Source organism: Trichechus manatus, unplaced genomic scaffold (genome assembly GCF_000243295.1).
Source record: "Trichechus manatus latirostris isolate Lorelei unplaced genomic scaffold, TriManLat1.0 scaffold00047, whole genome shotgun sequence".
In the NCBI taxonomy this organism is placed as follows: domain Eukaryota; kingdom Metazoa; phylum Chordata; class Mammalia; order Sirenia; family Trichechidae; genus Trichechus; species Trichechus manatus.
The window spans coordinates 13686195-13712916 of NW_004443983.1; the positions used below are offsets into that span (position 1 = coordinate 13686195).

General features: G+C 38.8%; 1 protein-coding gene across 16 annotated transcripts in view; it reads right to left on the reverse strand.

The window, feature by feature from the left end:
* Positions 1–24536, reverse strand: part of FER (FER tyrosine kinase) — a 492503-nt gene extending 467967 nt beyond the window's left edge. For 13 of the 16 annotated variants that reach the window (XM_023731992.1, XM_023731994.1, XM_023731996.1 and 10 more), the window contains exons 1-2: positions 24458–24536; positions 4135–4276 (exon numbers count right to left, since the gene is read on the reverse strand). The gene's annotated coding sequence lies outside the window, so the exon portion shown is untranslated. Of the gene's footprint in view, positions 1–4134; positions 4277–20173; positions 20595–24457 lie in introns of those variants that run through there. The other 3 variants (XM_023731990.1, XM_023731993.1, XM_023731991.1) reach the window with 3 other exon arrangements.
* Between the last annotated feature and the right edge of the window lie 2186 nt (positions 24537–26722).

The following is a 26722-nucleotide window of genomic DNA, read 5'->3' on the forward strand; positions in this document are numbered from 1 at the left end:
TCATATAGTCCAGCTTCTCAGATTTTTTGCTCAGCATACAGACTGAATAGGTATGGTGAAAGAATACAACCGTGATGCATGCCTTTCCTTACTTTAAACCACACAGTATAACCCTTCTTGTGGTCAAACAATTGCCTCTTGATCTATGTACAGGTTCCTCATGAGCACAATTAAGTGTTCTGGAATTCCCATTCTTCAAAACGTTATCCATAATTTATTACGATCCACACAGTCGAATGTCTTTGCACAGTGAACAAAACACAGCTAAACATCTTACTGGTATTCTCTGCTTTCAGCCGACATCCATCTGACATCAGCACTGATATCCCTGGTTGCACGTCATCTTCTAAATCTGGCTTGAATTTCTTGCAGTTCCTGGTCAATATAGGGCTGCAGCCACTTTTGAATGATCTTCAGCAAAATTTTACTCAAATGTGATATTAATAATATTGTTCGATACTTTCTGCATTTGGTTGGATCACTTTTCTTGGGAATGGGCAAAAGTACGGATCTCTTACAGCCGGTTGGCCAGGTAACTGTCTCCCAAATTCTTTGGCATAGACAAGTGAGCACTCCCAGCACTGCATCCGATTATTTAAACATCTCAACTGGTATTCCATCAATTCCTGAAGCCTTATTTTTCGTCAGTGCCTTCAATGCCACTTGGTCTTCTTCCTTCAGTACCATGCGTTCCTGATCATATGCTACCTCCTGAAATGGTTGAATATTGACCAATTCTTTCCGGTATAGTGACTCTGTTTATTCTTTCCATCTTCTTTTGATGCTTCCTGTGTCATTTAATATTTTCCCCATAGAATCCTTCAGTATTGCAACTCGAGGCTTGAATTTTTTCTTCAGTTCTTTTAGCTTGAGAAATGCCTAGCATGTTCTTCCCTTTTGGTTTTCTATCTACCGGTCTTTGCACATGTAATTATAAGACTTTACTTTGTCTTCTCGAGCCACCTTTTGAAATCTTCTGTTCAGCTCTTTTACTTCATTACTTCTTCCTTTTGCTTTAGGTACTTGACGTTCAAGAGCAAGTTTCAGAGTCTCTTCTGACATCCATTTTGGTCTTTTCTTTCTTTTCTGTCTTTTTAATGACCTCTTTTTTTCTTTACATATGATGTCCTTGATGTCATTTCACAACTCATCTGGTCTTCAGTCATTAGCGTTCAATGCATCAAATCTATTCTTGAGATGTTCTCTAAATTCAGGTGAGATATACTCAAGGTCATACTTTGGCTCTCATGGACTTGTTCTAATTTTTTGCAACTTCAACTTGAATACGAGCAACTGATGATCTGTTCTGCAGTCGGCCCCTGGCCTTGTTCTGACTGATGATCTTGAACTTTTCCATCATCTCTTTTCACAGATGTAGTGGATTTGATTCCGGTGCACTCTATCTGGCAAGGTCCACGTGTATAGTCACCCACACATCTGTCAGTTGGCTGTACTGTGGGTACTTGCATGTTGCTGTGATGCTGGAAGCTATGCCACTGGTATTCAAATATCAGCAGGGTCACTCATGGCAGACAGGTTTCAGTTGAGCTTCCAAACGAAGACAGACTAAGAAGGACCCAGTGTTGTACTTCTGAAAAGAATTAGTCAGTGAAAACCTTATGAATAGTAGCAGAACTTTGTCTGATATAGTGCTGCAAGATGATTCCTTCAGGTGGGAAGGCACTCAAAATACAACTGGGAAAGAGCTGCCTCCTCAAAGTAGAGTCAACCTTAATGACATAGATGGAGTCAAGCTTTCGGGACCTTCATTTGCTGATGTGGCAAGACTCAAAATGAGAAGAAACAACTACAAGCATCCATTAATAATAGGAACATGAAATGTATGAAGTATGAATCTAGGAAAATAGGATATCATCAAAAATGAAATGGAATGCATAAACATAGATATCCTAGGCATTCGCAAGCCAAGATGGACTGGTATTGGCTATTTTGAATCAGACAATCATACAGTCTACTATGCTGGAATGACAACTTGAAGAGGAATGGCACTGCATTCATCCTCAAAAAGAACATTTCCAGATCTATCCTAAAGTACAACACTGTCAGTGATCAGATAATATTCATACACCTACAAGGAAGACCAGTTACCACGACTATTATTCAAATTTACGCACCAACCACTAACTCCAAAGATGAAGAAATTGAAGATTTTTACCAACTTCTACAGTCTGAAATTGACTGAACATGCAATCAGGATGCATTGATTATTACTGGAATGCGAAAGCTGGAAACAAAGAAGAAGGATCAGTAGTTGGAAAATAAGGCCTTGGTAATAGAAACGATGCAGGAGATCACAGAATTGAATTTTGCAAGACCAACAACTTCTTCATTGCAAATATCTTTTTTCACCAACATAAACGGCGACTCACAAGAGAGAAGAGTCTTAAAACTCCAAATAAAAAATAGCCCAATTAACTTCACTTCCAGAATGATTCCAAAGTCATATGAAATTAAATTTATAATTAAAAGTTATAAAAATTAAATTTCAGGGGGAAAAAGGCAAAACAAAGTATTAACCAGTACACTATACGAATTTGTCAGATGTTTTTATTTTCAGCATTAATATTATTTCTAGCAGTGTAATTAATTTTGGTAAAATAAGCAATCCTTCGGATAATGGGGAGGACAGTTTTCTGAAAGGTTTCTGTGCATGATGCTGGTATCCACATAGTTACTCAAAAACCAGAAATCATAGAGATATCCTTGAATATGTTCTTTCTCTTTTTCCACAGTCAAACTATCCATAAGTTCCATGAATTCTGACTCAAAAAAAATGCATCTCTTGTTGCAAGCACCTTTAGTTCAGACCACTACTCTCTCTCACCTAAGCTCAGAAAACTACCAGCTTTCAGTTCTGCCCCAGCCGGTCCACTCCTTACATAGCAGCTAAAATAGTATCATTTTGAATAAAATACAAACTTGTTGGTAAACCTGTCAAACCCCCGCATGATTTGGTCCCTGCATATTTCTATAACCTCTTACTCTGCCCCTGTCACTAAGTCAAACTGCTTTTTGTTTGTTTTTTCTTGCTCCTCAAACTCATCAAGCTCTTTCCTCCTTCCAGGTCTTTACACTCATTATTCCTTCTAATGAGAATGCTTCCTGAACCAAACACATACACATGTACCCCATACATACAACACACAACACATACTCTCTAAATAGCTCCTTTTTATATAATAAATTTCATCTTAAATAGCAACTCTTCAGAGGATCCTTTTCTGACCACCCTACCTAAAGCAGCCCCCAACCTCTTCATCTCTAAGTTACCTGCTTTATTGGTTTCTTTCAAAAAATTTATCATACTTCACAATTATTTTATCAGCTTTGCATCTTTTAACCTGTCTTCTCCTCTAGAATATAACCTATGAGGAAAGGACATCCAGCTTACTCATCACGGTATCCCCAGAAGCCACCACAGTGTCTGATAGTAGAAGCGTATCACCAAAGCCATTGCTGTGGAGTTGATTCAGACTCATAGCAACCCTATAGGACAGAACAGAACTGCCCTATAGGGTTTCCAAGGTTGTAAATCTTTACGTAAGCAGACTGCCACATCCTTCTCCTGTGGAGCAGCTGGTGGGTTCGAACCGCTGATCTTTCAGTTAGCAGCTGAGCATTTAACCACCGCACAATCAAAGCTCCCTTTAGAAGTCCATCATTGTACATCAAACACATGAATGAAAATGCAAAGAATATATAACTATATTATATTATACAATACAGAACTTAAACAATAGGAATAATAATGCTATTAACAGAAATACAGAAACCAGAAGAAGTAAGTATTTGAGAAGAAAAACAAGATATGTTCTGTCCGGTGGTAGGCAGCAGAAAATACAGGACTGATGGGCACACAGGTTGGGGAAGAGATATATATATATATAGATTGGAATTCTAATGATTGTAAGTGTTAGTCTAAAAAAATTACATCACAAATGAGATAAAATTTCAGTAGGATAGAGACAAGCAAAAAAAGAAAAAAAATTAAAATATTAGTCATCCGCTAAGTAGGGAATAATTTAACATAAAGAACGCTACAAAATCAAGATGAGTAAAAACTGTTGCAGAGACAAGAAAACTTTTTTACTAAGAAGAGTAACGTAATCCTACCTTGCTACTATTCATTGCTGGTCATAACTTAGCTAAAGTAGCAGGTCCATGTCGAGGTATTACACATTAGGGATGAGGAAGACGAAAAAACGTGCAGTGAAGTCTCACAGGAATGATCATAGGTCTAGCCAGAAAACATGAGCTGCAAGAAGAAATTCAAGGAGTTAGTCCTGTTCACAACAGGGAAAGAGGTAGAAATGTATACATGAAATGTAACAGGCTGCTACTGGAAATTCACGGTGACAGTTTATCACGTTCAACAAATTAAGAATGAGAATGCTACACTTCCCTAATTTACTTGTCTATCCCCTTACTACTCTCCCCCCTTTCTTTTCACAAGTTTCCCAACGCGTGAAGTGTTTGATCTTCTCCCCTAACCTGTTCCCTCAATTTCTGAAGAGGTAATTTCCATGTTTTTCTCCATTTTCACAGCAAGAAACTACCTTCAAGTTTTAGGCACAACAGAAGAAGCAAGTGATTACACTTGTTAAAATGTTATTACAGCCTAAAGGAGTAGTTAACCATGTGAGAAAAACTTTTTGAAAAGCTGGGGAAGGTTTGTGAAGGATTCTCCTGGCAAACACATACTGCATAACTTTCTTCTATCTAACAGGCTTAGTATACCAAAGTATGGCTCTTGCACTGGCTTTTCTCCACTCTTCTAAGATGTTTCTTGGTCACTGGCTCTCTTCCTTACCACTGATGTCACTGTACGCAGTTTATAGTCCTATCTCAGTTTCTCATTTTTTTGTCCACGTCCTCCTATTTATAATCCCTGTTTATAATCAGCTGTCCTCTTCTTTCAAGCTCTTCTTTTTCATTTGCCAATTCTGTTACCTCTACTTCCTTAACTTTCACATGATTCAGATGACATTTCATAGATTACCAATAAAATTATTGCTTTGCTTTTGGTCAGGAAACTGACCAAACACAGTATGTTCTCCAAGTCATTCACTTTTCTAAGCTTTTTACCCATGTCCAAAAGGTTCCTTCTTTTGCCCCAGACAAGTTTTTTTATTCCCTTCTAGATATGGCAACCTAGCAAATTCCCAATGCTAGAATTACTATCGCTCTTCTTCCATTAAACATGACTGAGGAAAGGGATTTTTATCTTAACAGAGCCAGCATTCTGCATACTACCTGGAACATTGCTGTTGTTGTAGTTGCCACTGAGTCGATTCCAACTCATGGCGACCCCATGGGTCCAGAGTAGAACTGCTCCAAAGGGTTTTCAAAGCTGTGACCTTTCGGAAGCAGACTGCCAGGCCTGTGTTCCAAGGCACCTTTAGGTAAGTTTGAACCACCAACTTTTCAGCTAGTAGTCAAGCACTTAACTGTTCGCACCACATAGTAGTCATCAAATAAATGATTAGTGAATTAATGAAATTCCCCAGGGAGTTACCTTTCTCTAATTTGTACATTCTAGTGTAAATATGGTTTTATTTACAATGATAAAAATTTTTATCATTTTTTATGATAAAATTCATGACATAAAGTCTTATTAAATATGAAAATTTCAAACATGATTTCCCTTTTAATACTTCTCTTTTCTAAATAGTATCTCCAGTTTAATCCACCAGATAAAATACAATAATGAAAAATGTATACAGTACAATAAACAGTATTATTCATAAAGATTTTCAAGGAACAAAATATAGCATGTACCAACATGTGCACACGTATATTTGTATCTGACTCTGCTCTAAAGATAGAGACAAAAATTACTGGCTCGTCCGTTTAATTTGAAAATATTTAGCCTCTCTATCAGGAAACATAATTGAGGGTTATCTAGAACTCTGTATTTTGGTCTCTCACTGTGAGATGAAAACAGTAATTTTCAAAGACCTAAACACAAGAAAGACAACTATTCAACTGGGATTCAAGGACCAACACTGAGCAACATCAAGTGTCTTCCTCAAGGAAGCTAGTCAAAGCGCCCATGCGTTATTCACGTCTCAATCTCCAACTCAATCTTTTCTATACTTTTCATTTCTCAATGAGAAAAACAGCACTTTTCCATTTGATATTGTGACAGAATCCATAAATATTAGAGAATAAAAACAAAATGATAGGAAGAAAAAAAAAGACTTGTATATGCACTCACTAAAGAAAAGTTCAATGATCACTCAACCAATGTGACCTATGTACTAGTACTGTCCTAGAACCATGAAATGCAAATATGAATAAGGCACATTCTCTGCTCTCAAGAAATCTATAGTCTAATGAGTGTGACAGACTGATAAATCAATGACTAACTACAGAACTATTTAGAGAGATGTATGGGACATTATGAAAACACAGAGGAAGAGCCCTTGGCAGAGCATGGGTGCCTAGGGAAGGCTGCCCAAAGTAAATGACACCAATCCGTTTTCACCCTCAGGGAACCATCACTCTAAACAATCTACTCTCCCTATGTACATCCACAATTAACAATATCTTACCCCTCATCCACTCCACTGTCCCCTTCTTTCACCATGTTCAAAGTGACAACTTCCAAGTTTGGAAAGGGTTTGGGTTAAAAATAAGTAACAAATTCCTTAGTGGCATCTCTAAATGGAACTTTCCTTTGTTCAAACTACTATAAATTCATGAATAAAAATTATATTCCTTCTGTTACGTCAAAGGTATTATCCTCCTCAGAACTCAGCAAAGATTTCCATATATAACAGTTAGAAATGCATAATGACTACTTTCTAGGTGCACCTTAACCTTCCCCAACAACTTCTCCAATTACACAGGCTCTCTTCTCTAACTCACACTCATATTCCCTGAATATGCTTCTCTGCTCCAAGTGCCACCCGGAGACCCTGAGACTTAGACCCTAGAGTGAGTGCCTCCTTAAATTTTGTATCCTAGGCATCTGTCTTGCCTCATCTTAGTCCTGGTCCTGCCTTTCTTTCCCACTTTAACTCTCCATACTTCTCCAACAAATAATATCCTTTTACTTCTTCAAAGTCCAATTCTGATAAACCAAACATCTAAAAATAAGAAACTAATTTAAGTACAATTTTACATCCATTTAAAATCATGTTTTCAAAGAAAATTTCTTGTTCATAATATGATGTTAGGTAAAAAATACACGAGGCAGGAATGTCTATATACAAGAAGATTCTAATTTTTTTTCAATGAATGTATTATGTGTACATGTAAGTATTAGAGCTTACTCTGAAGCATCTATCTCTTCCTCTTTTGGTAGCAGCATCTCAATTTTGTTTTGTTGAACTTGTTGTTGTTAGCTGCCATCGAATCAGTGTCTGACTCATGGTAACCTTATGGAACAAAACATCCATAGGGTTTTCAGACGTAAATCACCAGGCCTTTCTTCCTAGTCTGTCTTAGTCTGGAATAGCTTCCAATGAAAGATGGGTGATGGCTGTACGTGAGGTGCACTGGCAAGGAATCAAATACGGGTCTCCCACATGGAAGGTGAGAATTCTACCACTGAACTTCGGTGGTAGAGTATATACTTTTCATCACTCTAGCCCTCTAGCACAAATGTACACTGCTCCTTCAACTACTGGAGTTAAAATTATCTTAGACACTGGTGCATTGTTTGATTCCTCTGATGAAATACTAAGTATCTTTGGCTCTAAACTCATTCCAAATCTGCAATTGACGCTGAACATCAAAAGGCACACTAACTTCTCATTGTTCTGTGAATTTTATAGCAGCTTTTGTTAAAATGCCATAAAATCTTACCTGTATAAAATGCATATTAAATTAACCTGTATACAAAAAACAAACACACTGTCGTCGAGTCGATTCTGACTCATAGTGACCCCAAAGGACAGAGTAGAACTGCCCCATAGGGTTTCCAAGAGGCGGCTGGTGAATTCAAACTGCTGACCTTTTTGATTCGCAGCCATAGCTCTTAACCACTAAGCCACCAGGGCTCCATATAAAAATATTAAAGGTATATTTTTCTAGGGAAACCCAAAATGTGAGAATTCTACCACTGAATCACCAATGCCCCCTTTGTCAAACTACCCTTCTCTTGTTCTCAATCTATGTGATTTGGGAGGTACTAATCATTCCCACTCTCAAATTCCTAGAATAGGCACATGACCCAAGTCTGGAAAGTAAGCACAGTCCCTCCCCACCAAGTAGTTCAGAAATGAGTATATTACCCAAATGGGACCAGTAAGACTCAATCCCAAAATTTTTGCAGGAATTAGTGGGAAAGGGAGGTTCTCTTTCAGGTAAGGTTACTAAACTGAAAGAATATGGTAAGTACCTACTTGACAATGAGTCAACCCAAAGAAAAGAAGATCCAACAGATGGAAAGAGAAATAAGGAAAATCTGAAAATATCTGCTCCTAGATCTAGTCACACTTGAGTTCAGGTGAGTTCAGGTGCACCAGGGCTCTGTGAATGCATTCTAGCTGCTGGAATTTGGAGTTACTGTTGGAAAACAATTCTCCCTGGATTTCTTACGTTCCTGCACAGTTGAGGGCTTTGAGCAAACAGTACATGGGTATTTGTATAAATTACCAGCCTTGGAGGCTAGAGATAGCATCTCCCCAAAGATACAGACTTCCAAAAAGCTTTGGAGAAATTAAGCTCTCTTATTCCCCTTCCCCCCTCCGGGGGAGACATTTACTTACATTCTACGGTAATAAACCTAAAGAAAGGAGCTCTGGTGGTGCAACTGTTAAGCTCTCAGTGAAAGGTCAGTGGTTCAAACCTACCAGCTGCTCCACGGGAGAAAAGATCTGGTGATCTGCTCCCGTAAAGATTACAGCCTGGGAAGCCCCACTGGGCAGTTCTACTCTGCCCTATAGGTCACTAGGAGTCAGAATCCAATTGACGGCACATAACAACAACAAGCCTAAAAATACTTTCCCCTCTCTTGTGGAGGAGATTTATTTAATGAGTAATATGTCTCCCTCTGGAGGGGAGGATGGACAGATGTGCCAGTAGTCTACATAGGTTAAGAACCAAAAAACCAAGCCAGTTGTTGTCAAGTCAATTACAACTCATGGTGACTCTGTGTGTTTCAGAGCAGAACTGCACTCCATAGCTGTGACCTTTCAGGAACAGATTACCACAACTTTCTTTCAAGGCACCTGTCATGGACTGAATTGTGTCCCCAAAACTATCTGTCAACCTCATTGAGTCATGATTCCCAGTACTGTATGATTGTATAATCTGATGTGATTTCCTTATGTTCTGTAAACTCTATCACTATGATGAGGTTATAATGATGACGTCTACAAGATTGGATAGTGTCTTAAGCCAATCTCTTTTGAGATATAAAAGAGAGAAGCGAGCAGAGACACATGGAAACCTCATACTACCAACAAAGCGGTGCTGGAGCAAAGCACGTCCTTTGGATCTGAGGCTTCTGCGCTGAGATGCTCCCAGACAAAAGGAAGACTGACGCATCACAAGGACCTTCCTCCAGAGCCTACAGAGAGAGAAAGCCTTTTTCTGGAGCTGATGCCCTAAATTTGGACTTGTAGCCTACTGGACTGTGAGAGAATAAATTTCTCTACGTTAAAACCATCCACTTGTGGTATCTCTGTTGGAGCAGCACTAGATGATTAAGACAGCACCTCTAGGTAGGTTCAAACTGCAAACTTTTGGCTAGTAGCCCAGCACTTAATCGTTTACACCACCCCAAGTCTCCTACACAAGCTTGTTGTGGTGGTTGCATGCCATAGAATCGATTCCAACTCGTAGCAACCTTATAAGACAAAGTAGAACTGGCCCGTAGAGTTTCCTAGGCTGGTAATCTTTATGGGAGCAGATCACCACGCACTGCTGACCTTTTGGTTAGCAACTGAGCTCTTAACCACTGCCCACCAGGGCTCCTCAAGGTATTGGGCCTGAGCAAATACAAGAATGGAGCTACCACTTACAGGGACAGGGAGGACTGGCTTTCTAATTGGGTTTCTGTTACTGGCATCCAAAAGGAGTCTAACAAATATAAAAATGTATGCCAGAAACCAGGTAATACAAGTGACAGCCCTAAAATGTGGAAATGACTGAGTCAACAATGGAGAGTAAAGGGAATTTGGTATCTAGTTATTGTAGGGTGAGAAATCAGCAATCCTTAATAAATGCCATCTCTTATGAATCAGACCACATATCTACTGAGGATAGAATTGCAGGGTACTTAGTTAAAAAAAGGTTAGGATGTTGGTTTACTGCCTACTATGCTGTAGTCTTCAGTAAGGTCCTTCAAGAAAGAAGCACACCTTGGGTGAAGTCTTAATAAAAGGGAGACTCTTTCGGTTTATCACTACAAATCTAAGATGGCTGTTAATCTTGCTATTTACAGGGCTGAAAAATGAACAGCCTTAAACTAAAATTAGAGCCTTTAATCGCACAAAAACCAAGTACCAGTTAAGTCTGAGATGTGGGAGAAGCCTGATGCTCCAGGCTCCTATCAAGCATCCTAACAAATAAGATAATTACCCATATTATAAAGAATCATCCACTATGAAACAGCCCAGCAACAGGGACAAACTTGCTGTGCATCTTTATAACAAAGAGCTGCAATGAATGGCCTAGAGGCAAAGGCCAAGATGGTGATTGGTAAGCTTAGGATTTGCTAAGAAATTTCCAACAAGCAAAGGCTTGTTACTGCTCACTCTCTAAAGTGACTCTCTGGGCCTAACCCCTCACCAACAGAAAATAAGCTACTAATGCAGTGGCAATCCCCAGTAAGGGATATTTCCCAATACCCATCTTTGCTGCGACCAGGAGGAAAAAGAACAAGGCAGATCCTCCCAGGCGGCAAAACCAAAGACAGCCATATTGGCTAACCAAAAATCTCAGTCCACTGCCAGGGTAAAGATTTTGTGCCATCTCTGCACAATTAAATTTGTATATGCCATGGATTAAAAATCTGTGTGTGCATGTGTGTGTGTGTGTTTTCCCTCTCTTCTCCTACTGAGTTTTTGTTGTCCTTATGCTGTTTTCCTTCTAACACTGAACAGTGGCTTTATTAAAATTAGTTATGTTTATCATTTAACCATAAATTGTTAGACCCTGAGGAGCTGTATACAAACACAACTGAGAGAAATTATCCCAAGATCCTAGACTTAAAGTCAGATGTATTAATCTACCCAAACTGACTCAAGACAAAATAGAAAGTCTCAACAGACCCATAACAAGTGAAGATATTGAACCAGTGATCAAAAACCCCACAACAAAAGTAAGTCCTGGACCAGACGGCTTCACTGGGGAATTCTATCAAACATTTAGAGAAGAGTTGACAATAATACTGTTTAAACTCTTCCAAAAGATAGAGAAGGAAAGAATACTCCCTAATTCATTCTGTGAAGTAAACATAACCCTGATACCCAAACCAGAGAAAGAGACCACAAGAAAAAAAAACTACAGGCCAATATCTCATAAGAATATGTATGCAAAATTCCTCAACAAAATACTAGTGAAAAGAATCCAACAGCATGTTGAAAAGAGTCATACACCATGACCAAGTGGGATTTATTCAAGAATGCAGGGATGGTTCAACATTAGAAAATCTATCAACATAATATGCCACATCAATGGAACAAAGGAAAAGAACCACATGATAATCTCTATGGATGCAGAAAAAGCATTGATAAAATCCAACACCCTTTCTTGATGAAAAACCTGAAGAAGATTTGAATAGAAGCGATATTCCTCAACATGATTCAGGGCATTTAGGAAAGGCCAACAGCTAACATTATACTTAATGGAGAAAGACTGAGAGTCTTTCCCCTTGAAATCAGGAACAAGACAAGGGTGCCCGCTCTCACCATTTCTATTCAATATTGTATTAGAAGTCCTAGCCAGAGTAATAAGACAATAAAAGTAAATTAAAAGTACCCAGATTGGAAAAGAAAAAGAAAAATTATCTCCATTTGCAAATGATATGATCCTATATATAGAAAATCCCAAAGAGTTCATAAGAAAACTTCTAGAGCTAATAGAGGAATTTAGCAAAGTTCCAGGATACGACGTCAGCAAACAAAAATCACTTGGGTTTCTATACACCAGCAATGAGAAATCTGAAAGGGAAATTAAGGAAACAATTCCATTTGTAATAGCACCTAAGAGAATAAAATACCTAGGAATAAATCTAAACAGGGATGTGAAGGACTTGTATAATAAAAACTATAAAACACTGCTGAAAGACATTAAAGGAGATTTAAATAAATGGAAAGATGTTCCATGTTCATAAATTGAAAGACCTTGTATTATTAAAGCGTCAATAGTATCCAAAGCAATCTATAGATTCAACGCAATCCCAAACAAAATTCCAACAGCCTTCTCTACAGAAATAGAAAAACCAATCCTCAGCTTTATATGGAATGGCCCCAAATAGCTAAAACAATGTTGAAAGATAAGAATAAAGTAGGGGGGCTCACACTTCCTGATCTTAAAACATACTACATAGCTATGGTAATCAAAACAGTCTGGTACTGGTATAACAATAGGCACACAGACCAATGGAATAGAATTTAAAGTACAGAAATAAAGTCACACATCTATGGTCAACTGATTTTTGACAAGGGTGCTAAGTCCATTCAATAGGGAAAGAAGAGTCTCTTCAATAAATGGTGCTAGGAGAATTGGATTTCCACATGCAGAAAAATGAAACATGATCCATGCCTCATACCATACACAAAAACAAATTCTAAATGGGTTAAGGACCTAAATGTGCAAACTAAAACCATAAAATTCTTAGAAGAACAAGCAGGGGCAACATTGTCAAGCCTAGCTTTCAACAATGGATTATCTACTATAACAGAAGCACAAACAGCAAAAGGCAAAATAAATAAATGGGACCTCATAAAAATTAAAAACTTTTGTTCATCAAAAGACTTTACCAAAAAAGTGCAAAGACAAGCTACCAACTGGGAAAATTATCTTCGGAAACCATATATCCAACAAGAATCTTATAACTAAAATATATATAAAACTTCAACAACAAAAAGGTAACCCAATCAGGAAATTGGCAAAGGACCTGAATAGACATTTCACGGAAGAGGGCATTCGGATGGCCACCAAACACATGAAAAGATGCTCAGCATCATTAGCCATCAAAGACATGCAAATCACAACCACAATTAGATACCATTTCACTCCCTCTAGGATAGCTAAGACTTAAAAAAAAAAAAAACAGAAAATAACAAATGTTGGCAAAGATGCGGGTAAACTGGAACACTTATCCACTGCTAGTGGTAAAGCCCTTGTGGAAAAGTGTGGTGATTCCTAAAAAAACTGAAAAAAGAACTACCATATGACCCACCAATTCCACTCCTAGGTATATATCCAAAAGACTTGAAAGCGGAGACTCAAAAACAGACTTGTAAGCCAACATTCACTGCAGCACTATTCACAATAGCCAAAATATAGAAACAACATAAATGCCCATCAACAGATGAATGGATAAACAAAATGTGGTACATACATACAATGGAATACTATTCAGCCGGAAGGAGAAATGAAGTCTTGATACATGCTACAGTATGGATGGAGCTTGATGCTCAGCGAAATAAGCCAATCACAAAAGGACATATATTGTATGACCACACTTATATAAAAAGAAAAAACAAATGTATAGAAACCAAATTTATTAATGGTTACCAGGGGCAGGAGGCAGGGGTAAAAGGGGAGTTAATTATTGTCTTAGTCATCTAGTGCTGTTATAACAGAAATAACACAAGTGGATAGATTCAACAAAAAGAAATTTATTCTCTCACAGTCTAGTAGGCTGGAAGTCCAAATTCAGGGCATCAGCTCCAGGGGAAGGCTTTCTCTGTCGGCTCTGGAGGAAGGTCCTTGTCATCAATCTTCCCCTGGACTAGGAGCTTCTCCGTGCAGGAACCCCAGGTTCAAAGGACGTGCTCTGCTCCTGGCACTGCTTTCTTGGTGGTATCAGGTCCTCTACTCTCTGCTTACTACCCTTTCCTTTTATCTCTTGTAAGATAAAAGGTGGTGCAGGCCACACTCCAGGGAAACTCCCTTTACATTGGATCAGGGATGTGACCTGAGCAAGGGTGTTACATCCCACCCTAATCCTCTTTAACCACAGGCAGCGATTATGATTTATAACACTTAGGAAAATCACAAAATGGAAGACAACTACACATGGCCTAATGGAGTTGTCACATATTTTTGGAGGGCACAATTCAATCCATTACAACAGTAATGGAAAAATCACACTGATTAAGGGTAGAGTTGCACAGTTGATTATTGTAATTGCTGTCAATAGGCTGTACACCTCTAAAAAGTTTAATTGGAAAAAGGTATGTGATAGATATATTTACAACAATGACAATTAAAAAAAAAAAAAGAGTAGCTGGCTGAGGCTGCTTATGTATAACCAAATACTTCATGGGATTTGGCTCCTTGGTATGGAGGTTTAGGGTCATGGTTTCATGGGACATCCCAGTTATTTGGTCTAGTAATTGTGTTTAGTGCTTCTGTTCTACCTCCTAGTTCACTGCATAGTGCCAATTCAATGAGACATAACACTAGGACTTTTGCTAGAACTATGGATAAGGAACCTCTTTTACTGGGCTTGCAAAACTGAAAGAATGTAAGCCTGGAGTCACCAGAAGGCTCCACTGGAGAAAGCCTGTCAAGAGTACACCTAACACAAGAGAAAGCCACTGAGCACGTCCTGAAGCCATTTTTCGAGTCCCTTAGTCCATCTGTGCCGTAGGAGGTATACTCCTGTTCTTCCCAGTGCCCTAAGCTAGCATGAGTAGAGTTTTGGTCCCACACAACTGAAGACTATTTTAATAATCTAGTGAGTATTTTTACCCCAAATGTGCAGATGAAAAAACCATTAAGAATTAAATAATTTGCAAAAATTCATAAAACTAATTACTAGTAGCATACATTCAACCCTAGCCTGGTCTGGCTCAACATCCATGCTCTTTTCTACTACCCCATATTCCCTCTCAGAAAAACAGAGTCTGAAACTTCTCTATGCTTTATAATTATCTGTAGCCATAATGTTTAAGTCCTTACATGGAGTAAGTAGTCCATTAACATTTGTTGAGTGACCAAAAAAGGAAGAACCATATTCTTTCCCTTCTCTGTCTCATTCTCACAACAGCTTGCCTCTTGCTGACACAGAACATCTCTGCATTATTTTTATAATGTAGGCTACTTTGAAAAACATGTCTATTTCTTCAACCTCTTTCAAAAACCGTATTACTGTATATAATACAAGTGTCTCTATATTAAGTCATTTTGATCCTAGAATGCCAGTTCCAGTCACAGGATAAATTGGGCTCCAAAATACATAAGGAAATCAGAACCTTAGAAAGGGATCATCACCAAGGTCCAGCTGTTATATGTTACAATTGTGAAATAGTCCAAACAGGATACCCATATTATCCTACAATTAAGGAGACAGCTGTTCATGTTAATATTTTAAGATATTTTTTAAAACTACATTAACTTTTAGAAAGTAGCAGCTATTAATAAACAGTCAAATCCCTTTTAAATATTATTCTTAAGGGTAAGAGGGGAGGGAAGGGGAACAGGATTTGTGAATAAAAGATTCCTGACATTTTCAAGAAATCTGTCTAAAGATCATGAGTGAGTTTTGACACAGCTAGAATATTTACTAAAAATGTTTCACAAATCAACTTCGGTTTCTCTAAAAGGTGTGGTGTATTGATTCACATCCAGATCAAATACCTACTGAATTTAATATTCCATTTTTAAATGTATCCAAAAATGTCTATTTTCTGGCTAAGATCCATCACTTTCCTAGGCATCTTTACTTTCTCTTCACTTGTAAAAGCTGGCTTTGTCAGCAAATTTTTTTATAAAGAGACAATGTCTTATCACTTCACAGAAGTTATAGTATAGGATAACTTCAAGCAGAGAACAAAAGCAAGGCAAGATGTAGACACTGGGCAGTTGTCACGCATATCTTAGGGCCTCACTTCCAGTGAGAAGAATTCATCTCAGCAAATCCGCAAATATTTCAACATGGACCTTTGGAGTCATTCCCAAATAGTTGAAACTGCTATTAAATCCAGGACTACTAAAGGTTTATTATATTTAGACTTTTAATGTTTGTATTTGTTTTGCGTGAATGGGCTTTAGAGTATGAAAGACCTGAGTTCAAATCCCTGGTATCACTTACTTGGATAGACATAACCTAAAACTGGTTCCTGATAATAAAAATAAAATACAAGGCATACAATTCATAGGGCTGTCATGAAAAGAAAAAAAAAGTACAAAAAGTACCTAGCACTTTCAGTAGGCACTAAAGAAATGTTAATGCCCCCACCCCATAACAATATATGTGAATGCACGTAATTTACTCATAAACATTTTCTGAAAGAAATTGTTTCTACCTTCGTGGTTAAAACGTTAAGGAGGGGAAGAAAAAGGACCATGCATAACAATTAATTACAATATATATTATATATACATATATATGCATATGAATGACAGTAGGAGGAAGAAAGCTGCTTTGTAAAAAGTTCCTATTGTGTATATATCTAGATAAAAATACATACACCATATCTAACATAACTGTTTATAAATGACTGGTATAGTGATCTATTAAGTTATTTGTCATTAATAATTATGCGAGACAACTACATTGTTTAGATTCCCTTAATTACTCTACTATTGCCAATTCATTCAATACATGAAATTAAAGAAGCCTAAGAAAGTGATGGTAGTTAACTACAATATATAAATTCGGAGTAAATTCAGAATGCATGTAAAATGTAACAGTGACTAGATCTGGAACATTACTAAATTCACCAAACAGCACAGATTATATACTGAAACAAACAAAAAAACAGGTGATTGAAAATGTTTCCTTCGCTCCTAGCTGAGAAAAATTTGCAACACATTAGTGAAAGTTGAAATGATGATCAGCCTGTATAAGTACATAGAAAGCATGTGATTTCTGAAGGAAATATAATTCAGAGAAAGTCAGGACATTGTACAAACATTTTCATGGAGTAAGACGTGGTACAGGTGCTAGAGCAGCTACTGACCCAACTGCTACCAGAACTGAGTATCGGTAGATGAGTCAAATGTATTTTTTCACATACTGTGAAATTAACAACAGAGCCCCACCAACTGACAGGAAAAACTTGGGAAATAGTCCCATACTGAAGACTTTCAGAGAGAAGAAAGAACACAGACTACAGAAGTGCTCAACTACAAAGAGAAAAACCCACCCACTGCTGTCCAGTCTATTCTAAGTCATAGGGACCCTGTAGGACATAGCAGTCGACTCTTAACTCACAGGGACCATGTAGGACACAGCAGAACTGCCTCCATAGGGTTTCCAAGGAGTGGCTGGTGGATTCAAACTGCCGACCTTTTGGTTAGCAGCCAAACGCTTAACCACTCACGCCACCAGGGCTCCCCGAAGAGAAAACATATATCAAAGAAAAGCAAGAAGCATCCAGCGTTACAGTGACCAAGGACTAACTCTTCAACTTTGTGACAATGCAGCTGACTTTGTGATTACGCCAGGAATGCTCTTTTGTTCTGCAAACCCCAGGGCACAGAGGTCAAGAATAAGAACCTTTGCCTGTATTCTAGGATGTAATGCAGTCACCTAGCCTTCACTTTAGAAACAAAACTCCTTTTAACAACTTTAAAGGCTGAGTCCTATTCACAGAATCATTAAGGGTCTGAAGGGATCACTTAAATTTTTCAGTTAAATTTGCCTGCATTTTATGGAGGTAGTTATATCCTAGATTCACAAAGGTTTCCAGAAATATCACTTGTGAATGTCAGGGGTCTTCTAAACTTAGTTTTTCTAAGCCTTTATTTCTAACTATATATTACACATGCTTCTTCAATATAGAATAAGCAATTTTAAAAGTAGTATCATTCACAGCAGTGTAATTTTAAAGATACCTTTTTGGCTAAGCCAATTTATAGAGCATTTCTATATACTAAATTAGCTTAGAATATAAAAATTTATCCCAAAATGCTAAATTTTATTATCAAATATACAGTTATAATTAACAGAGTATGAAGCGTTTCCCCTCCTAACACTGTTAGTCCTACTATGAAACAGTATCTCAACAAGTAAAATATTTTACAGTAGAAAATTAAGTTCAATTTTTCTACAAATAACTGGTATTATTTTATTTACAAGAAAGACAAGGGTATCATTATTCAAACACTTTTAAATGTTCATGAATAGTTACTCTTTTAAATGTAAGACTCTTCATTACCAATTACATAAAATTATTTCAGTAATCTTTTCTTCTGCAGCATTACAAGACTGATAAGCAGAGAGGCTTTCATTTCAGGAAAATGTGGCAGTCACTGAGGTCTCAACTGTGGTGCTATAAGCTGCTTCTCAAGTATTTGTACTAATAGTACTTAAAAATATTTTTTAATTACTTTCTTCAATAAATCAGAGTAGGTTCAAGTTAATCCCTATAATGTTGTCACCCTCCATCACTTGCATTCTGATAAGCCCCCCTGAGTGGGAGGGGAAGATATAGAATTACAGCTAGTATGCTATAAAATTGCACATTGAAATATGTCACACGTGAGCATCTTGTACTTGGATGGGAAAAGATATTGAGAATCACTAACTTATGTCACAATATCTTTGTTTTACTGTTGAATGAGACAATGAACACTATCTGGTTCAACTAACTCTTTTACTCGGTTCAATGCTTGCTTCACTCCACACAATAACTATAGGCTGGTCTGTGCATTTAAACTGTATTCTTTAAGGATTAGAACCCTATACTTATAAAACACACTTCTGAAACGGGTATTTATAAAATATCACACCCTAAAAATACATTGATGTAAGGCAAAAAACATACAACCAAGAGGTTTGTGTATTATTAAAGTGTAAGTTTTAAATAGTAATGTGGTACAAGATGGAGGAGGAGCTCTAGTTAGATTTAAGAACAATGTTTAGCTTTTCTATACCACTTTTAAGCAAATACTTGTGGTTTAAATGAAAGGAATTTAGGGCAATCATCTAATAACAGATGACAATCTAAGGTGAAAGAAAAATAATTCAGGAATCCAGACAAACTGGATACATTTGGGGTTAAAAAACAATTTAAATTTCTGATTATCCCTACTGAGATACAGTAATCTAAGAACTACCAAAGAACAGATATTTCTAATCATTTGTTTGTATGCAAATGTCACTGAATTTAAGTATACCTGATATACATTATTTTAATCTCCTAAATCTGAAATTTAGGAGCTTTTAGGATGGTAGAATAAACATAATACCAGATATTAATAAAATGGAGTCCCTGGGTGGCACAAATGGTTAAGTGCTCAACTGCTAGCCGAAAGGTTGGTTCAAACTCACCCAGAGGTGCCTCAGAAAACAGGCATGGCAATCTGCTTCCAAAAGGTCACAGTCTGGAATCAAACCCTATAAGTAGTTCTACTCTGCAGACAAGGGGTCACCATGCATCAGAATCGACATGATGGCAACTAACAACAATAACATCAATAAAATACATATTAATAGGGGATAAAATTAAAGCTACTATGTAAGGAACTAAATATGGAAGTTGAACACTTCCTAAGTTCAGGCATGATGCTAGGCATTTTACCTAGAATGCCTCATTTATTCTTCCTAACAACCTTGTGAGGAAATTTTATCACACGTTTATAGATGAGGAAACCCTGGTTTAAACAGATTAAGTAACTTGCCCAAGATCCCACAGAAGACTGTCTAGCTCCAAAATAAATGGATCTTATTTTCACTACGTATACACTGCTGGAAAAAAAACTGTTGTCGTCGAGTCAATTTGGACTCAAAGCGACCCTGCTACCTGACAAGAAACACCTAGACTAAAATTTTCAGTCTTTTAATTACTAACTACTAAAGAAGGAGACAATATCATGCGTACTGTGAGTGGTAATGAACTACAGGCTGAAAATCAGTCATAGTTTGATAACTACATATGAATATTTAAGAAATAATTACAAGTTATACGTGATATAAAATTTAAAAAACTATTCAGTTTTATATGATACATAGTATCTCAAAAATAGAGAAATCTAAAAACTTTTGTAGAAAGGCACTAAATAAACTTCATCTCACCTAGATATTTTGAATGCCAAAGAAAAAACTTGAAAAGCCCTTTATTCTGTCAGCCACGACGGCAGTTTCATATGAGTAACCAGGGTGACAGTTATACTTCTGGAAAACAAAAAAAGTAGGTAATTTCTTGGGTCTGATTCCTCTGGTCTGACTCTAATTTGTCCTCTATTTAGTCTTTTCAACTTTTTCACCTTGGCGCTCCTCTTCTAATTTAAGATAACTAAGCCTCTAATTCAGGAACTCCTGCAAGTTTAGATTCATGTGCAGATTCCCCAAAATGAAGACCATAAAAATACAACAAATGATACGGTATTACAGAACAAACTGACGTTTCAGATATTTTCCAAAACATTAACTATGGTGGAATTAAAAAAAAAACAAAACCCTAACCTGTTGCTGTCCAGTCAATTCCAACTCACAGCAACCTTATAGGGCAGAGTAGAACTGCCCCATAGGATTTCCAAGGAGCAGCTGGTGTATTCGAACTGCTGACCCATTGGTTAGCAGCCAAGCTCTGAACCACTGGGCCACCAGGGCTGGAATTATAGGTGACTTTTCTTTTCTATAGGTTTCTGAATTGATTTAAAAGCATTTAACTTTTATAATCAAAATAAAAATAGGAAAAGAAAGGGGAAGAGGGAGGGAGAAAGGGACACTGGAGTTTTGATTTAAAAAAAAAAAAAAACTAAATATCTTCTTTCCGATTTAACTGTATCCTCAAAGATCTGGAGCTGCCACTAAAGTTCCAAAACTATGACCTGCCTGTTCTCTGTAATCTCTCAATAGCATGTTAGGTTAACCATACAAGCACGCTAAAGACAAATAAGGTATGGAAAAATTATAATGAGGCAGTCCAGAGAGCTATAAATTCTGAGACATAGCTCTTAATTTTAATACTTAAGAAATTAATTATATAAATGAGGTAGGTATGAAAAACAGATTCAGGGTAATACTAAAACTAAAAAGCAGGGTTCAAATAATTACAGTGCAAGAATTTCCTAAGTATGGAAAATTACAAATATAATATACACATTTGTGAATTCATACCGATTTCTAGTTATTTATTATAAATTAAAATTCTATATTAAAATATTCCTTTATCAACACATGAGACAGCACCCAATAGTTTTCAGTCCTATCAAATTACTTACTCACGTCTCTCTGGATAAATTCAGTCTGCATGAAAAGTCTTACTAAAAAAAGTTCACATTTCTATTATTTTCCATTACAGCGATATAGTCTTATTCCAAAAAATATACAAAAGATTGATCCAATTTATTAACTATGTTACCAAAACACTGCATAACTGATAGTCCCTTGGACCGCTCTCCAAAAGATACTCACTCTAAAATCTAGTACAAAACTCTAATTTATTAATACAGGAGTTCAATTTTAAAACAAAACTTGTATTACTATAACAAGATCATTAATTTCCTTTTTTCTGATTATCAAAATGCAATTTATCATCTGGGCCTTGATTTACAAGATGATGACTTCCTGCTCACTCACCAGGTTGCTTTGCAATAGCCTCATGGAACTAAATTACTATAGTTTGTATGAGCACTATTTCCATCTACACACAGAAATAAGCACCTTACAATATTTCAGTAAGAAATATGCTGGTTTTCAAACTTGATCATTTCAGTTCCTCTATTCTCTAATGTTTACCATGTAATCACTATCATGAAAAGATTATTGCTGTTCAAGTGGTGGATATTCACTGTACAATTCAACTTTTCTGCATATTTGAAATTTTTAATAGTAAAATACTGGGGAAAAAACAGGCAAATTAGGAATGTTCACAGACCAGAGTTATAGCTAGCTATGTAACAGGTGAAGATGAAAGCCATTTATCTAACATAAGCCTAAATCATTTCTTCTACACTACAGACATCATCAACTTCGAAATAGCGCAGAAACTGTATAAACTGGACACTAAATAATTTTAAATGGTGTACAAGTATCCCCCGCTTTTTGAAAGTTCGCTTTACGCCACTTTGCTTTTACAAAAGACCTACATTAATACCTGCTTTCGCTAACCAAAAGAAATCCAAAGAGGACTTTCGTTTTTTATTAAAAAAAAAGGCAAAACGCAGAAACAGCGTTCAGCGTTTGTGAGCTACTGAAGAGGCAGCAGGTGCCCAAGCAGCAGGGAGAGTGGCTTGGCAAGCTCCTCCTTTCAAACTCCTCCACCCTTATTGAAAGATCCAGCCACCTTCAATCAAATGCCTGGTTACTTATGAACACACTATGCATCTCGAAATTCCATCCTGGACTTGTCGTCCCTTGTGCATTTCCTTAACTGTAGGACTCATCCCTCTGCAAGCACAGTTAATATAAATCCCGCTACTCTGCAGGATTTGAACCCCGGCCCTTCAAGCCAGCCCCATGTGCCACTGCCATCTAAGCTACTGGGGCTACCATCACCATAACCACCACCTCTCAGTCTTCCAGTGTGCTCGCTATCTTCTTGATTCAGGCAAGTGAAACTACACTATACACAACTTCCACTTTATATATAGACTGTATTCATCATATCATTCTTGCTTTTACTATATGTTAGTGTTACCTTAAATTTTATTTGCTATGATTTGGTAGGTTGTTTTTTGAGTCTTGGAACGCGCAAAACTTTTTCCCATATAAATTAATGGTAACTGCTTCTTTCCTTTATGCCATTTTGGCTTACAAAAGGTTTCATAGGAACGTTCTTCTTTCAGCAGGGGAAACCTGTATATTGAACGCTGTCAACCATCAAAGCAAAAGAGAAACAGATCTTCACCAGAAGTTTTTCATATAAGAAAACAAAGAAAAGGTTAAAAGTGAGCCTGTGTACTTGCTTTAATATACTCCCAATACATTTGGAAGCATATTTCCTTTGGCTCACAGAACTAGCAGAAATGACTTACTAGATTACAAGATACACTCACCCTTCCTTTGCATTCTTCACACTGACCTGTGGCTCTCACAAATCCATCTTTCTAAAGTCCATATAGGCTTACCAGGACTACAAGGCACTAGAGAAGCAACTGTTATTTTGCAATACTTTTTTAAAAATTCTGTTCCGTTCCATCGGTTGAAAAGTGTTTTCCAGTCTTCAATCACTAAAATCTATCCTCATTGATTTTACCGCAACACTTCTACATATGGTGACTCCATTAGAGAAACTATCAAACTATTTGGAGAAAGGGAAAATGGTACTTCTTCATCTTTAGAGAAGTTTATGTCAAAGTGTAAAACTGCTATATGCAGCTTCTTCTCAAAAAAAGAAAAAAAAAAACAGATTAAAACTTCATTATTTTTAACCATAAGGTATAAAACACAAAAATAACAGCTACCAGCTTTAACAAATTATTTTGTATTGCTGAGCATTAAATATGAAATTCACAAATGTACAAAGTAAAAAAGCAACCACCTCACAGTAAACCCCTTTATTTGTGACTGAAGTACCCTGATCCTACCAACACCAGCCCAACTGGCATGTTTCAGAAAGTTGATCCTAAGGGAGACTTCAAGCCAGAAGACTAACTCAAAGCCTCGAAACACCTCCCCAGCCCAAAATGGCAAAGACAGAACAGAGCAGATATTGCCCCTCCACCCCAGATCCCCGCTGTACTAGCTTCACACATGAGTCTATCTCTTGTCTGGACCCACAGGGAACACCAATGACCAAGACAGGAGGGAGGAGGGGATAAAAGTGAGAGATGAACTTGGCACATGGGCGGAGCACTAGTGAATACTAAAGAGGGGTCATGGAGACTCCAGGGCCCCAGAAGTGGGAAGAGATTAACGCAACATCTCGAGGTTGGGGGTGGCCGCCCAAAGCGGAGAGCGGTGCCGGGGAGAGGAGCGCGCAGAGTAAAGGGGATACGGGCGTGATGGGCGGTGTCCCCAGCACCCTAATCCCGCGACTGGGCGGGGCCACTCCACCCGCCACCGCCCGTCCGCGCCGGCACCCGCCCCCTCAGCCTCCGGATCCCGGGTTGGTGGGAGGGGCGGGCCTCGCGGGGCTGAGTGTGCAGCCCGGCCCAAACCCCACCAGGAATGTTCCGCCGCGGGCGGGAGGATGGGCGGGCGACCCTGTAGCCTGAGGCGGAGGGGTGGGGTGGCTGAGGGCAGAGGAAGAGTCCTCCGCGCAGTCAGCGCCGCCAGGGCCGAATCCCGGGCGCCCCCCTGCGGGCGGGGGGTATTGCCCCGGCTCTCGGCTTGCCCTCCCTTCTCTTACCCCCTCTCCCAGCGTTACCCCACGCAACAGCGCCTGCCGCTGGCGGCGCAAAATGCACTTACCTAGAACCTGACAAGCAGGAACCCCTCAGACACGGGAGCCACTCGCCACCCCGCGTCACGGGGGCCGCCACAGCCAATAAACGCCGCTATCACGAGCCCCTGCGGCCAATCCAGCTGCACTCCGGTCTCCGGGCACCCTAGATGCCGCAGCCAATGGATGCAGGCGGAAGGCGGGCACTGACGCCCGGCCCCCACACCCCCTCCTCACCACCTCCCAGGAGGTGGGGCGCGGCAGATTGGCCTGAACCCCGGAGGGGGCGGGACTCAGCGCTGGGCCGGGTGGGCTCGCGCAAAACTGAGGGCCGCGGGCGCTGCGAGGGGAGGCGTGGAATCGTGGCGGCAGCCGTTTGGGTCATCTCCCGGGTCCGGGTGGGGTCCCGAGGTCCGCCCGCTAGAGCTGTCTTGCCTGCCTCTGTACCTGCTCATCTTTAGCCGGTGTCCTGAGCTGCCAGGGTGGGAGTGAGGGCGGGATGGGGCTAGAGATGGACCGCGGCGTCACAGGAAACTTTGGGAGGCTCGCCTGGCCGCAGTCGGGAAGTGGCCGGGCTTGGGGTGATAAACTGGGCCTCATGGAAGGGAGTACCCGGCGGGTTCGCAACCGGAAAGGAATTCGGAGTGTGGGGCGGAGGCGTGATGAAAATGTTAAGTGTGCCTGCAGGGTGTTGGGCGAACCAGGGAAGGGAAATCTCAGGGAAAGGAAGCTGTTTTGGGGCGGCGGACCCGCCACTCCAAATACGCACTTTGACCCTTAAAATCAGTTACTTTTTCCTATGCTTTCCAGTATTTTACTTGCATCACGGTTACAACGTTGATTGCTGTAGGATGGTTTTCCACATCTCCAGTGGATTCTTCGGGGCCTGGTAGCGCAGTGGTTAAGCGTTTGGTTGGTAACCAAAAGGTCCGCAGTTCGAATCCACCAGCTGGTGCTTGGAAACTATGGGGCGGTTCTGCTCCGACCTGTATGGTCGCTATGAGTCGGAATCGACTTGACTGCAACAGGTTTGATTTGGTAATGGATTCTTGAGTCCCTTAAGAGAACCATTCTTGTATTCCCAGTGCCTAGGACTGTGTCTAAAAAATATTAGACATTCAAATCTGAACTTGTGATGGATAGTGTTAAAAAGCCTGCAGCAGGTCCTGTGAATTGTCCCCTCTACGTCTACCTCTTCAAGAATCTAAAATGCATGAAGAACCCAAACTGGTTTGCTCTTCCAGTGAGAGCTGTTTCAGAAGCGGTCTTCAAGGGAAGAATTAGGTGGGAAATGAGTAATGTGAACTAAACAAAGATAACCAGGTGATCTGTAAAGGTATGATAGATGTTAGTCACTACTCTAGGGTGTGACTCTTCCCTATTCTTGTAGCAGGCGTTTTAAGGCTTCATACCCTGTAAATTGGGTTGAACCACATTCTTTCCCTGCAGCAAATCTTCTAATGTCAGCCCCATCTCCACCCTTCTCTTCAAAAACTTGAGTTACATAGGAGCTAAAGAAGAGTGGTGAGCCTTTTTTCTAAATAGGGTTGTTTATTTTACCACCTAAACAGCCCTAGACATAGACAGACATAAATTTTAAGTTGGACTTTTCTTGTCCACCGTTTTAAGATCAAACCAAAACATGTTTATACCCACGGTATTGAGACAACAAACTTAATTACTTTTTAGTTTTTAATTAGTTCTCTAAAATGATCTCACATCTTATTCCTGAACTACAAATAAATTTCAGTAGAATCAGAAATGATAATAAAGTTAATATTTGGCCTGTATTTTGTAGTGGCTGTTAACTGTACAGCCTAACCCTTATGTGAGTAAACCCCTTAAAATAGAAAAGAAAATTTCCTGTGAACATTAAAAGTCGTGGTATATGGCATGTTAATATGAATGAACGTTTGTGAATTAAATAGGTAAAGCTGAAATATAGCTTCACCAAGGGCTTGCCTTTCCCAAGAACCTTAGACTTTATACAAAGGAAATTTAGAAAGATGTGGTTGGTGAGTTATTCCATATTTGCAGAAAGTAGCTTTGAATAAGAATAAAGATACAATAGTGAAAATAGAACTGTTTAATATGTTTTAGTTAACTAGTACTGCTATAACAGAAATATTACAAGTGGATGGCTTTAACTAACAAGTTTATTTTCTCACAGTTTAGGAAAGTATAAGTCTGAATTCAGGGTGCCAGGTCTAGGGGAAGGCTTCCTCTCTGTGGCTCTGGAGGAAGGTCCTTGTCTCTTTTCAGTTTCTATTCCTAGATTCCTTGGCAACCATGCA